Source organism: Lithobates pipiens, unplaced genomic scaffold (genome assembly GCF_037356315.1).
Source record: "Lithobates pipiens isolate NorthernLeopardFrog02 unplaced genomic scaffold, aLitPip1_a1.2 Scaffold_175, whole genome shotgun sequence".
NCBI lineage: Eukaryota > Metazoa > Chordata > Amphibia > Anura > Ranidae > Lithobates > Lithobates pipiens.
This window is the reverse complement of record NW_027507757.1, coordinates 524,315-538,801: the sequence shown is the minus strand read 5'-3', so window position 1 is coordinate 538,801 and position 14,487 is coordinate 524,315.

Genomic DNA, 14,487 nt, shown 5'->3' with positions numbered 1-14,487 from the left:
GAAAACGAAAATAGCTGAAATTCGGACGAAAATGCATTCGGACGAAAACGAATGCACATGTCTAGCAGGGACTGTTCTAAACACGGGAAACACGTGGCACTTCACAGGCATACTACAGACACCCCCCAGGCACCATATTTAAAGGAATATTTCAATTTTTTTTTAAACTTTAATCGTCATTAAAATCAGTGCTCCCGCCAAAACGGCCATTTTTAAAAACATTTTAGGCATTGACCCATGTCCCCTGGGGCAGGAGCCAGGTCCCCAAATAAACCTCTATGGTTTAACCCCACACTACAGGAACTCTACTCCTTACCCTACCCTAAATGTTGGTACTCCAAAGGGGTTAAATATCTCTGTCACCTATACACTGCACAAGGCTTTAAATCTTTCTATCAGCTCAGACTTGACTTTGTCTTGCCACGCTCCTACCTGTTCTACTACTATCAACTCAGACATGCTATTAGAACACAGTTTGGTTCCCTAGATGACCCTACTAACCTACCTCCACTAGAGAAACTGCTGAGACAACCTGACCCAACTTAACTTATATCTACCTCATACGCTGCCCTAATGACTGATTTTAACCCCAGGCTTAGTAAGGCCCAGGAAAAATGGATCTCCATGAACACAGGGGATGTGGGGCAGCACAGTGGTGTAGTGGTCAGCACTCTCACCTAGCAGTAAAAAGGGTCGCTGGTTCAAATCCCAACCACGACATCTACCTGCCTGGAGTTTACATGTTCATCCTGTGCCTGCGTGGGTTTCCTCCAGGTACTCCGGTTTCCTCCCACACTCCAAAGACATGCAGGTAGGTTAATTGGCTTCTGTCCAAAAAAAAAATTGGCCCCAGTATATGAATGGGGACCTTGGATTGTGGGCTCCTTGAGGGTAGGGATCCATGTGAATCAGGTTGAACTGGATGGACTGGTGTCTTTATTCAGCCTTACTAACTATGTAACATTTCCCTTGTAGAGGATGACTGGACAGAGTTTAGTGACACATACAAAACATCAGTTATTTCATGAAGGGACAGCATTATACAGGTAAAAATTTTCCATCAATCTCACCTCACTCCAACTAGGTTGAAAAAGATGAGTTTGTTGCCCACGGCTGAATGCTTCCGCGGCTGCGGCCGGGATGCCGACTTTCTACACTGCTTCTGGGCATGCCCAATGGTTCAGGACTTCTAGGCAGAGGTGGGCTCTCTCATCTCCTCGGCTCTAGGCCTCCCCAACATCGTCCACCCTAAGAATTGCCTGCTAGGCCTTGTTGGTGACTTGCAGATATCGGCACATGCCAAGAGACTACTTCCAATTCTCTATTTTTATGTTAGAAAGGCGATATTGTTGTCATGGAAAGGAACACAGACTTCTTTGAAAACTTTATGGTTGAAATTAATCAATGATGCTAAACCACTGTACAAACTTACTTTTCAACTTCGGAAACGGAGTAAAACCTTCCACAAAATCTGGGACAGGTGGCTGGCCAGCCCCCGACCCTCCCCCCACAGTAAATATACATTGCAGGTTGCCTATAGGCCGTGCCACAATCCCCAATACTCTATATATGGAATTCTGTTGTTGCTGAACAATTGATAATCTGATTGAATTCTGCACCCACGTGACTGATACTTAATCAATATATTATCATCTGTCTCTCAACTGCACAAGCTCAGTATTTGTATGCGATGCTGTATGCCAATCACTGCCCAAGTTTTGTTTGGCATTTGCTTATTGTTTTTTGTTGGTCTGTTGGTTTAAACCTAATAAAAATGTCTTAAAAAAGGAAATACAGAGGGTGCACCAAGCTTGTGTAGCACATTTAGATATTTCTCACTGTCATACCCCCTCCCCCCACACTATCCTCCTGTACAAACTGTCCACTGCCATACCCTCCCCCCCCACTTCTCTCCTGCACCCACTGTCCATGGGTATATTCTCTATACTCCTCTCCTGCACGATCTGACCGCTGTCATACTCTCCACACTCCTCGCCTCTATATACAGCTCAATGTTGTACCCCCCCTCCTCTCCTGTACATACTGCCCACTGTCATACCCTCCACACTCCTCTCCTGTACATACTGCCCACTGTCATACCCTCCACACTCCTCTCCTGTACATACTGCCCACTGTCATACCCTCCACACTCCTCTCCTGTACATACTGCCCACTGCCATACCCTCCACACTCCTCTCCTGTACATACTGCCCACTGTCATACCCTCCACACTCCTCTCCTGTACATACTGCCCACTGTCATACCCTCCACACTCCTCTCCTGTATATACTGCCCACTGTCATACCCTCCACCTCCTCTCCTGTATATACTGCCCACTGTCATACCCTCCACACTCCTCTCCTTTATCCCTTTCATGACTAAGCCTATTTTTGACATTTGGTGTTTAAAAGTTTAAATCCATATTTTTTGCTAGAAAATTACTTGGAACCCCCAAACATTATATATATATTAGCAGAGACTTTATAGAATAAGATTGTTGCAATATTTTATGTTAGACATTATTTATGCAGCGGTGTTTTAAACGCAACTTTTTGGGAAAAGTTACACATGAATAAAAAAAAAACGAAACAGTAAAATTAGCCCAATTTTCATACTCTCCACACTCCTCTCCTTTATATACTGCTCAATGTTGTACCCCCCCCCCACTCCTCTCCTGTACATACTGCCCACTGTCATATCCTCCACACTCCTCTACTGTACATACCGCCCACTGTCATACCCTCCACACTCCTCTCCTGTATATACTGCACACTGTCATACCCTCCACACTCCTCTCCTGTACATACCGCCCACTGTCATACCCTCCACACTCCTCTCCTGTATATACTGCCCACTGTCATACCCTCCACACTCCTTTCTTGCACCCACTGTCCATGGTCATACCATCCACCACCCTCTCCTGCACCTACTGTCATACTCCCCATACTCCTCTCCTGTACATACTGTCCCCAATATACATCTTTGTGTCTTTCCTGCACCCACTGCCCACTGTCATACTCTCTACACTCCTTTCCTGCACTCAATGTCCATGGTCAAAGCCACCACAGACCTCTCCAGCACCCACTTTTCATTACATGCCCCAAATTCCTCTTTTGCATCCACCCTCTTTGTCATACCCTCCACACTCCTCTCCTGTACATACTCTCCATTGTCATTCCCTCCAGGGTCCTCTCACCTTTCATACTTTTATGTCATCTTCTTATATCTCTTGCCTCTTCTTCTCTTTGCCTGTCTACCTTTATATCTAACCCCATTTATTCTCCTTTTGTTTTCCTCATTCTCCTTCCTCCTCTTTCCCCTTTCTATTTCACTTTCTTCCTCTCACTCTTCCATCTCCCATCCGTGGTGGGAGGACTTCTCCATGGCCGGTCTTACCTCTACCAGTCTGCAGCAGATGGAGAGAAGAACCTTCCTCCTCCTAGGAAAATTTCAGAGTATCAAATGATGATTAAAATGTATTCTTACCATAATTTACACAACTATTATGGTAACAAACCGACTTCCTTCCTGCAGGTTTCTTGTGAAATTGTTTTTAATCAGGTAAGAAGCCGTCCCCAAACTAAAATGCCATCAGTGGGTATTTGTCCCTTCCAGTTGTCTATATTCTTGTGTTTTATCCTCGCTGTAGAAGTAGGAAAGCTGGCGATTGGTTCTTCTGCCTTTAGCAGCAAAGACCGCAAGTTATTATTTCCATCTGCTGATGTGAGGATCACAAGGAGAAGAACGTTTTGTGGTATATTTATTATTATTGTTTCCCAAGATTTTGGGAATTCTGGAAAAGGGGTTCCCCCGTGACATCACTGCCTATACTGGATATTATTCCAGATATACAGTAGGCAATAAATGTCTCAAGTTGTAAAGCGCTACGTAAACTGTTGGCGCTATATAAATCCTCTATAATAATAATTTCTAGCACTTCTGCCTTGTAACTCTGGGGTCCTGGGTTTAACTTCCGACCAGGACACTATCTGCATGGAGTTTGCATATTCTCCCTCTGCTTGCGTGGGATTCCCCCAGGTACTCCCATATCCTCCAAGAGTCCAAAGACATGCCAGCAGGTTAACGGGCTCCTGTCTATATTTTTCCTAGAATGTGAGTGTATGAGAGATCGGAACCTTAGATTGTAAGCTCCTTGAGGGCAGGGACCAATACGAATGTACAATATGTAAAGCGCTGTGTAAATTGTTGGCGCTAGATAATTTTCTGTGACAAAAATAGCAGGTTGTCAATTTTCAGACTAATACCAAATATTGGCAGCAATGTCATTGGGAACCCCCTTCACTAGAATTTTCTGGGTACCCAAAACCACTCCATTGGTTGGAAATCCCTCAATGCTCAAGCAGTGAGATGGGGGGTGGGGGGAGCTATACTGTCCTTTATTCTGACCTTCAAATGATGGGGGGATACTGTGACCTTCAAACAATGTCGGAATGCCATAGGAGACAATATGGATATCGATGGACCCTGGGAAATTATTTAGCTAGAAACAAATCAGTAATGGTAGGGTGCTTCTATTTATTTCAATTTCTTACCCACACACACTGGAGAACCGGATAGGGGTCCAAGGGACTGCCAAGCTGGAGTTCCTCTTTAACTTCTGCTGGATCATCCTATGGCCCCACCAACTGCTGATATGATACTCCTGCCTGCACATCCTGCTGATTCCAACCAGTTGGCATCTCTGGTATGAAGTTCTGCCAGGAACCCCCTCCGGCACTCATGTACCTCCTATACCACATCGCCATCTGCCTCACATAATATCCAGGGGCAGTTGGCCTGGAGATACAAGAGAAGCTGTCTTCCCCAAGGACCATGCTTGAGGTTTGTATAGTCTGAGGCTGTCATTTTAAGTGTTTCAATGGATGCAGATGGTCCCTAGCAAAGCTGGGACAAAGGGTAGGCAGGAGGGAGGCTGCCCTGGGCACTGTGGTATCATGTGAGGTGGGAGAGCGTTGCAAGGAGATTAGGGGGAGATTTGGGCTAGGAGTGGTGATTTAGGGGGAATGCGTGTTGGGAGGGGGAATGGGGGAAGAAGGTGTGTGCTATGAGAGAGGGTTGAGGGGTTATATGTGCTGGGGCAAGGGAAAAAAAAATGTGTACTAGGAGGGGAAATTATAGGGGGTAGGGGATTTGTGCTTGGGGGGTGATTTTTTGGGGGATGGGAAGCAAAACTTTTGCTGGGAGGGGGGATTTCAGCAGGTAAAGAGACTCATACGTAGGCTTTTTACCACGTGATCAGCTGTGTCCAATCACAGCTGATCACAGTGCAAATAGGAAGAGCCATTTATCGGCTTTTCCTCCACTCGCACTGACAGACGCGAGTAGAGGAGGGCCGACCGGCTGCTCTCTTGACAGGGAGGGGAGGGGAGTCTGCGCTGCTTAATTATCAGTGCAGCCCTCATGAGGATGACCACCCGGAAACACCAGGGATACTCACCCAGGATAACCAGGGATGCCCACCTAGGATCACCAGGTATGCTAATCAATGCCCAATAGGGATGGCACTCAGGGACCATCAGTGCCCACCAGTGCCACCTATCAGTGCCACCCATGAATGGCCATCAGTGCCACCTATCAGTGCCGTCTATCAGTGCCCATCAGTGTTGCATATAAGTGCCTCATCAGTGCCCATGAGTGCTGCCTCATCAGTGCCCACCAGTGCCACCTATCGGTGCCTCCCATGAATGGCCATCAGTGCCACCTATCAGTGCCGTCTATCAGTGTCCATCAGTGTTGCATATAAGTGCCTCATCAGTGCCCATCAGTGCTGCCTCATCAGTGCCAATCAGTGAAGGAGAAAACTTACTTATTTGCAAAGTATTGTAACAGAAACAAAGAAAAACTTTTTTTTTCTAAATGTTAGTTTTTTATTTGTAGCATAAAAAAAAAACCCCCAGAGGTGATCAAATACCACCAAAAGAAAGCTCTATTTGTGGGAACAAAATGATAAAAATTTAGTTTGGGTACAGGGCTGCATGACTGAGCAAAGTGTGATAGCGCTGAAAGCTGAAAGCAGGAAGGGGGGAAACTGCCCTGTATTGAAGTGGTTAAATATCTTGGGGGGGGGGGGGGTTGCAGTTTGGCACGTTTGCCATGCCTGGGCTCTAGATGACCTTGTTCCGGCACTGGTCTCTGGTCTTACATTGCACCATCCTGTGTTGCCCCTGCTCTTCCATCTATTTGTCTAAACGTTGGTAAGTTGACACTTTTTCTGTCCTTGATCTATGTGATTGCATGGATATTTGTATATTTATTGTTGTATTTCTATTTATTTAGAAATCATACCTAAGCTCCTGAAGAAGCTTTTATCTGTGAAACATGTAGAGCTACATCAAGTCTATTCGGGTAATATCGAGCTAAATTTGGGCCTCATCGCTCCCAAGTGTCTCACCAGTACTTCGCTATCACGGTGGGGTTTTGCTTGGCTCTTGTTCTACAACGATCCCTGAGCTTAATGTTTTGATACATGGTTTTATAGTATATTGTTTTCATACCAATCATTTTCTATATGTATTGTGTAGTCTAATAAAATGTCAATTTTAACCAGTTTGGTGTCTAAAATGCCCATGTCTTCTTCAACGCTAGCCACTGACAACTATATGATTAAGGACGTGGCCCAGTGAATTTTTTTTGTACACCCCCAGTACTACCCTGGGGTGGTGCACCAGTATCTACTCAACTATGCTTTTTCCAACCTTTGGCAGCCCGGTTGCTCTTTTTTGCCCCTATCACCAGGTAATAGAGCTGAGCATATACAGGTACAGTATCTCCGAATTTGTGTAAATCTTTTCTCCTCTCTTTTCATGTGACAACACTGAAGAAATGACACTTGTCTACAATGTAAAGTAGTGAGTGTACAGCTTGTATAACAGTGTCAATTTCCTGTCCCCTCAAAATAACTCAACACACAGCCATTAATGTCTAAACTGATGGCCACAAAAGTCAGTACACCCCTAAGTGAAAATGTCCAAATTAGGCCCAATTAGCCATTTTCCCTCCCCCGGTGTCATGTGACTCATTAGTGTTACAAGATCTCAGGTGTGAATGGGGAGCAGGTGTGTTAAATTTGGTGTTATCGCTCTCACTCTCTCATACTGGTCACTGGAAGTTCAACATGGCGCCTCATGGCAAAGAACTCTCTGGGGATCTGATATAAGAATTGTTTCTCTACATAAAGATGGCCTAGGCTATAAGAAGATTGCCAAGACCCTGAAACTGAGCTGCAGCACGGTGGCCAAGACCATACAGCGGTATAACAGGACGGGTTCCCCTCAGAACAGGCCTCGCCATGGTCCACCAAAGAAGTTGAGGTCACGTGCTCAGCGTCATATCCAGAGGTGGTCTTTGGGAAATAGACGCATGAGTGCTGCCAGCATTGCTGCAGAGGTTGTAGGGGTGGGGGGTCAGCCTGTCAGTCCTCAGACCATACGCCGCACGCTGCATCAAATTGGTCTGCATGACTGTCATCCCAGAAGGAAGCCTCTTCTAAAGATGATGCACAAGAAAGACCACAAACAGTTTGCTGAAGACAAGCAGACTAAGGAAATGGATTACTGGAACCATGTCCTGTGGTCTGATGAGACCAAGATAAAGGTATTTGGTGTCAGATGGTGTCAGGCGTGTGTGGGGGCAACCAGGTGAGGAGGACAAAGACAAGTGTGTCTTGTCTACAGTCAGGCATGGTGGTGGGGGTGTCATGGTCTGGGGCTGCATGAGTGCTGCCGGCACTGGGGGGCTACAGATCATTGAGGGGACCATGAATCCCCCGAAAAATTTTGGGGAGAAAAAAATCAATGTTTGTTATAAAATTTTGAAAACAGGTAATTCTGCTCCTTCATTGATGTGCGCTGATGAGGCAGCACTGATGGGCACTGACAAGGTGGCACTGATGGGCAGCACTGAAGGGCACTGATAGGTGACACTGATAGTTGGCACTGATAGTTGGCACGGATGTTGGGACACTGATGGGCACTGGTTGGCAGAACCTGGGCACTGGCAGGTGGCACTGGAGGGCATTGCATAGCAGCAGTGCCTCTCCGTATTCGGGATCGATGTCCCTCTGTCAAAAGCCAGTGATCGGCTTTTTTACAGCGTGAGGGAAAAAAGCCAATTACCGATCTTTTGTTTACATATTGTTTAACCGATTCAGCCCCGGAAGATTTTACCCCCTTCCCGACCGGAGCACTTTTTGCTATTCGGCACTGCATCGCTTTAACTGACAATTACACGGTTGTGCGATGTTGCACCAAGACAAAATTGAAGTCCTTTCTTCCCCACAAATAGAGCTTTCTTTTGGTGGTATTTCATCGCCTCTGCGGTTTTTATTTTTTGCGCTATAAACAAAAAAGCGTAACAAAAAAAGCAATATTTTTTACTTTTTGCTATAATAAATATCCTCAAAAAATATATAAAAAAACAATTTTTTTCCTCAGTTTAGATCAATACGTATTCTACATATTTTTGGTAAAAAAAAAAAATCGCAATAAGCGTGTATTGATTTGTTTGCGCAAAAGTTATAATATCTAAAAAATAGGGGATAGCTTGATGACATTTTTATTATTTTTCTTTATTAGTAATGTCGGCGATCTGCGATTTTTATTGTGACTGCAACATTATGGCGGACACATCGGACAATTTTGACACTATTTTGGGACCATTGTCATTTATACAGCAATCAGTACTATAAAAATGCACTGATTACTGTGTAAATGACACCCGGCAGGGAAGGGGTTAAACACTAGGGGGGTTAAGTGTGTCCTAGGGAGTGATTCTGACTGTTGGGCGGGGGATGGGCTACCACTGATATGACAGCGATCTCTGCTCCCGATGACAGGGAGAAGTAGATCCCTGTCATGTCACTAGGCAGAACGGGGAAATGCCTTGTTTACATAGGCATCTTCCCGTTCTGCGGCTCCGTGACACGATCGTGGCCCCCGGCAGACATCGAGTCCGTGGGACCCGCGGTCACGCTGTACGTGGCATGCGCCCGCTAACCCCGGCAATTAAAGGGGATGTATAGGTACACCCATTTGCGCACCGCTGCCATTGTGCCGACGTATATCGGCGTGCGGCGGTCGGCGTGTGATTAAAGGGGATCGGCCCCTAACTCCGATCTGTGATCAGCCGAGGCTCATTGGCAGGCAGCTCATGCGCGGGAGGATGTCTATTGACGCCCTGCCGGCAATTAAGGTCCACTCTGTAGCCGTCATTCGGCTATAGCGCGGGCAGGAGGTGGTTAAGCAATGGTGGCTTCCATAGGTTTCATATGCCGGTGTTTATATAGCAGATCAGAGGAAATGATGACACATAATTGCAGTCACACTTTGTTTTCATTAGAAAATGTGTCTCTTCCTGTGAATTTGTCCGGCTTTTGAAAATCTTTAATTTGTTAATGTATGTAGAGGATTTCATCTTTCTCCACAGACTTATCATATCACTCCTTATCCAATCCTTTCCCCATAGGACCTCGTCAGGTTTAGTTGATGTCTGTGCCCCCATTGGGTGGATTGCTCTTCACTTCCTTGCCATTTTTCATACAAAACAGGAAATATGGGAGTTCAGAGAGATACAAATTTGGAAGGTATTTGAATTTTCCAATGTAGTTCTCACCCCCAAAGGAGCCACTAAGTCTTGTTGGGTCCACCTTGCCTGTCTAGGGATGAACAGTTCCCATTGGTTCCAAAGCAGTTCCAAAGCATTTACTGACCCACCACTGGTGAGCGATCGAATGACTTCCACAATGTTGCTTATGGAGAATTTATTTAGAAACTTTGACTGAGGTTTAGGGCAAAGGATACCCCTCATGACACTGCATTCTCTCAGTTTTCACAGGTAAAGAAATTTTAAGGTAACCCGCCATCTTGTGAATTTAAGGTCCTGGCTGTAGAGTAGATAAAGTAGCAATAAACTCCTGGATGGGACACCAAACATCAGAGGAGGTCCCAACTTCAACTTCTTGGGAACCTCCTGTTTAAAGTTCCTGCATGGTGTTCCTTTCCCAGGCACAGCTTTACCCCCCCCCCCCCCACCCAGGGAAGACCACATCCAGTACGACAGTGTGTGCTAGACTATGGACCTGACCAGGATGGTTTTTAAGGCAGGGCAAAAGGGGCAGCTGCCCATGGCCCCAGGGCCGGTGCTACCACTAGGCAAACTAGGCAACCGCCTAGGGCGCACTGTTGCCTAGGGGCGCCTGCCCACTGGTTTCCCTCCGCGTCTGCTTGCTCTGCAGGCTGCAGCATGTAACCAACTCTCAGGCAGCTGCTCTATCCAACCAGTAGTGTAATTAGAGGCGCAGTGCAGCACTGGAGCCAGTGCTAGAGGAAGCAGAGCCAATGCTTCCTGTAAAGCGCCACCTCCTGTCACATGGGCAGGACAAAGGGGGAGGGGTCAGGGGTGGAGCCAATGGGGGCGACAAAATGAAGTTTCGCCTAGGGAGTCAAAAATACTTGCACCAGTCCTGCATGGCCCCATCATTGTTGTGGGGTCCAAAGCAGCTGCCTCATACTTGCCAGCTATCCCAGTTTAAATTCTCTTATGCCTTGAAGATTTAGTCCCGTGCTGTGTCCTGATATCTCAGTGTAGAGTTCTGTTGCTGCGGCCCAGCTCTGCTCTAGTGTTATGTACAGATGACTTACCTGCAGACCCTGTGTTTACATGTAAATAACCTGCATTGATATATAAATAAGCACGGAGTGCGGCATTGATATGTAAATAGAGGCGGCATTCATATGTATATCATGTCCCCCTGAAGTCATATCTTCCATCACTTCTGCTGAATGCTGCCCACTGAGGAGGTAAAGGGGCATGCTGGAAAGTCCTGCCTACAACTGTGGTCATTCAGAATAACATCAACCTGTTCTGCAAAAGTAAGCAAATTGGAGGTGGAACCCTTCTTCAAAAGAACATGGTGCCACAACACCTTGAATTTTAGTGCATGTGAATACGCATTGGTGGCCAGTGTGGAAACTCCTCTTTATATTGGTAATCGTTAAAAAACTAAAAAAAGCCAAACTTGCATTTGTGGACAGTTTCGTTTTCTCCCTTACATTGGTGGTCCATGTAGAAGCTCCCTTTAAATTGGTGGTGAGCAGTGTTGCCAACCTACCAGATTGAAATTTACTGACACGACACCCAAAATTTCCTGGCACAGCCAAGTGCAAATTTTAGTATTTAGGCTACAAACAAGTACAATATGTAATTAGAGATGTGATTTAAGGTAGACATTAGGGAAAAAAACATATTTCTTATTTTATTTTTGATATAGTAAGTAGCTCAGGGACCAGAAATTAGAATAGGAAGGAACACACACCCATGAAGTTGACTCTTGGTCCCTTAAGTCCACTCCAGTCTAAACAGCACTGACAGTCCCGCTCCCGACCTGCCCTGCTCCTGTCCTGCAGACCCACACACGAGGCTCTGGCCGCTCGGCTTGGCTCCCTTGCACCATGACATCACACGACAGGCTCGGGCACCGCCCTCCACCAGAGCTGCCCAAACACACTGTAGCAGGGACTCGGATGGTGTTGGCTGGCTCTGGACCGAGCCGAACATCACAGCCATATTTTTTGCTGGCAACTTTCTTCTTTTACTGGCATTTACTGGCAGGAGAAAATTGCCTGTTTTTTACTGGCTGCCAGTAAAAATACTGACAGTTGGCAATACTGGTGGTGAGTGTAAATCCCACTTACATTGGTGACCAGTGTAGAAATCCCCCTTTATTGGCTGTTGAAGTAAAATCCCCCATTACATTGTTTGTCAGTGTAAATTCTTCATAACTTTGGTGATCGGTGTAGTTTTTCCTTTACACTGGTGGTGATTGCAGAATTGGCCCTACACTGATGGTCAGTGTAAATCCCCCTTTATATTTGTGGTCAGTGTAAATCCCCCCTAACATTGGTGGTCAGTGTAGAAGTGTCACATTACATTGGTGGTCAGTACAAATCTCCTCAACAATGGTTGTCAGTGTAAATCCCCTTTTACATGGAGGTCATTGTATATTCCCCCTTACAATGGTGGTTGGTGTAAATCATGGGTGCTCAACCTGCTGCCCTCCGGCTATTGCAGAACTTCAAGTCCCATCACGTCCCTTGGGAGTCATGCTTGCAACTGTTAGTGGGTTGCAATGCCTCATGGGACATGTAGTTCTGCAACAGCTGGAGGGCTACAGGTTGAGCATCCATCGTGTAAATGCTCTTATTACATTGGTGTCAGTGTAGAAATCCCTCTTTTCTATTGGTGGGTGGTGTAAAATCCCCCGTTACATGGTGGTCAGTGCAAATCCCCCCCCACATTGATGGTCAGTGCAAATTCCCCCTCACATTGATGATCAGTGTAAATCCCCCCTCACCTTGGTGGTCACTGTAAATTCCCCATTACATTGGTAAAATCCCCCACTGTATACTTGCCAAAGATTTCCAGCTTTTCCAGAATTTGTCACAGCCTACTGCCTCCTAACTAATGGCTTGACACCTTAGTGTTAGGGGATTCCATAAAGACCAGACTGACCATCAATTGGTGACCATCAATTCCCAGACTGAACCAGTGTACAGAGCTGATGCTGCTCTCCTGAGATCGGGGAAACGTGCAACTACACAGAGGATAAAACAAAGAGTGCAAAGAAATGTACGGAGCTGGAATAAAATATAAGCGCAGGGCATACATGACGGGGTGGAAGACACGATCATACTGCAAGGGGTTAAAGAGGGGTTGGTACGGTTTCGGAGAAGTAAATTTCACCCTTACCTGATTGGAGGAGTTAGTGCAGGATAAGGAGGAGCTGGAGTGTTAGGAAGGGAGGACGTAGGAGGCTCAGTTGCTGAAGACAAGTCGGGGTGGAAAGTCCCGTCCTCCCGCCCCTGAGGAAAAGGTGCTTCAGGCAAAAGGTTTGGCGATTGGGGTCCTTGAAGAAGGCAAAAAAATGGAGGTATTGTTGATAAATACGGTTGGATCCGTCTCAGGTAAGGAGTCCTCCTGGTTTGTCAAGTTCAGTCTAGACTACCGGGTAGTAAGGTGGTAGGGGTCTGTGGTCAGTTAGTAAGTCCCCGAGTTGGTGATGCGGCTGGGGACAGAATCTAACTTATGCCACGATTGGACTATCCGGTGGACTTAGTCCGGCGGACAAACCGCCAGACATTGCAGCGGAGATCCGCCGTACTTTCCGAACGAGCGGATCTTCCCACTCACGACCGGACTTTTCCGGCTGTCCAATATATTATTTTTAAAACTTGTGTTGTGTTTTTTATTTACACTTTTTCACCAGGTGAATGGGCAGGGGTACAATGTACCCCATACTCATTCACATAGGGTGGGGGGCCGGTATCTGGGGGCCCCCTTATTAAAGGGGGCTCCTGGATTCCGATAAGCCCCCCGCCCGCAGACCCCAACAACAAACGGCCAGGGTTGTCGGGAAGAGGTCCTTGTCCTCATCAACATGGGGAAAAGGTGCTTTGGGGTGGGGGGCTGCAGGGCCCCCCCTTCCCCAAAGCACTCCCCCATGTTGAGGGCACGCTGCCTGGTATGGCTCAGGAGGGGGGGGGGGGCGCTCGCTCGTCCCCGCCATCTTTCCTGACCAGCCAGGCTGCGTGCTCGGATAAGGGTCTGATATGGACTTTGGGGGAACCCCACGTTGTTTTTTCGGCGTAGGGCTTCCCCTTTAAGTCCATACCAGGTGACGGGGCTCGTGAGGTGTCAATCTTGCCAATGGAGGTGGCGACATTCACTTCCTTTGTTAGTCCCGTCTACCTGGAGCCGAGTTCAAAATGAATGGACTTTACTCCGTGTATGGGCAAGTCCGTTCATTTCAAAGGTACAGCAGACTAGCGCACAGACGGCGGATTGTCCGCCGTAATGCCAAGTCCGGCGGACAATTTTGAGTCAAAAACTTCTTTCTAAGTTTCTTTTTGGGAAAAAAGAAGTCCGCCAGAGCCCACACACGGGCGGCATTAGAGGTACCACAGATTCCAAAAAGTTTGGGATTGGTGTCGTCAAGGATCTGCAATCTTCTTTCATATAAGGTTTATGGTTAAATATGTTTTTGAGTTAATAAAGGGCCAAGCGGCCAGTTAAATCCAACACAGTGTCCATGTCATTAATGGGAAAGGAGGGCAAAGGTTGGGTTGGCTACATAATTGAGTTGGGGCAGTAAGTTTTCTAGACTACCCTAGTCAAGGCCTAGTGCATTCTTCACAGCACTTTCTTAAAGGATAAAAGGGTGCAAACTCACAAAAGCAAGTACTTTACATTACTATATACATAAACTCCAGAACCAAAAAGGTCTTCATCACAATGAAATACAAATACAAACATTGTAAACCAGCTGATGTGTCTTCAAAGCAAAACCTTTCATTGTGTTGAAGACCTTTTCGGTTCTGGAGCCTACGTACAATAATGTTATATTCATTGCTTTTGTGAGTATGCACTCTTTTTTTTTTTTTATTCTTTATTAAAATTTTTCATTTAAGTTGC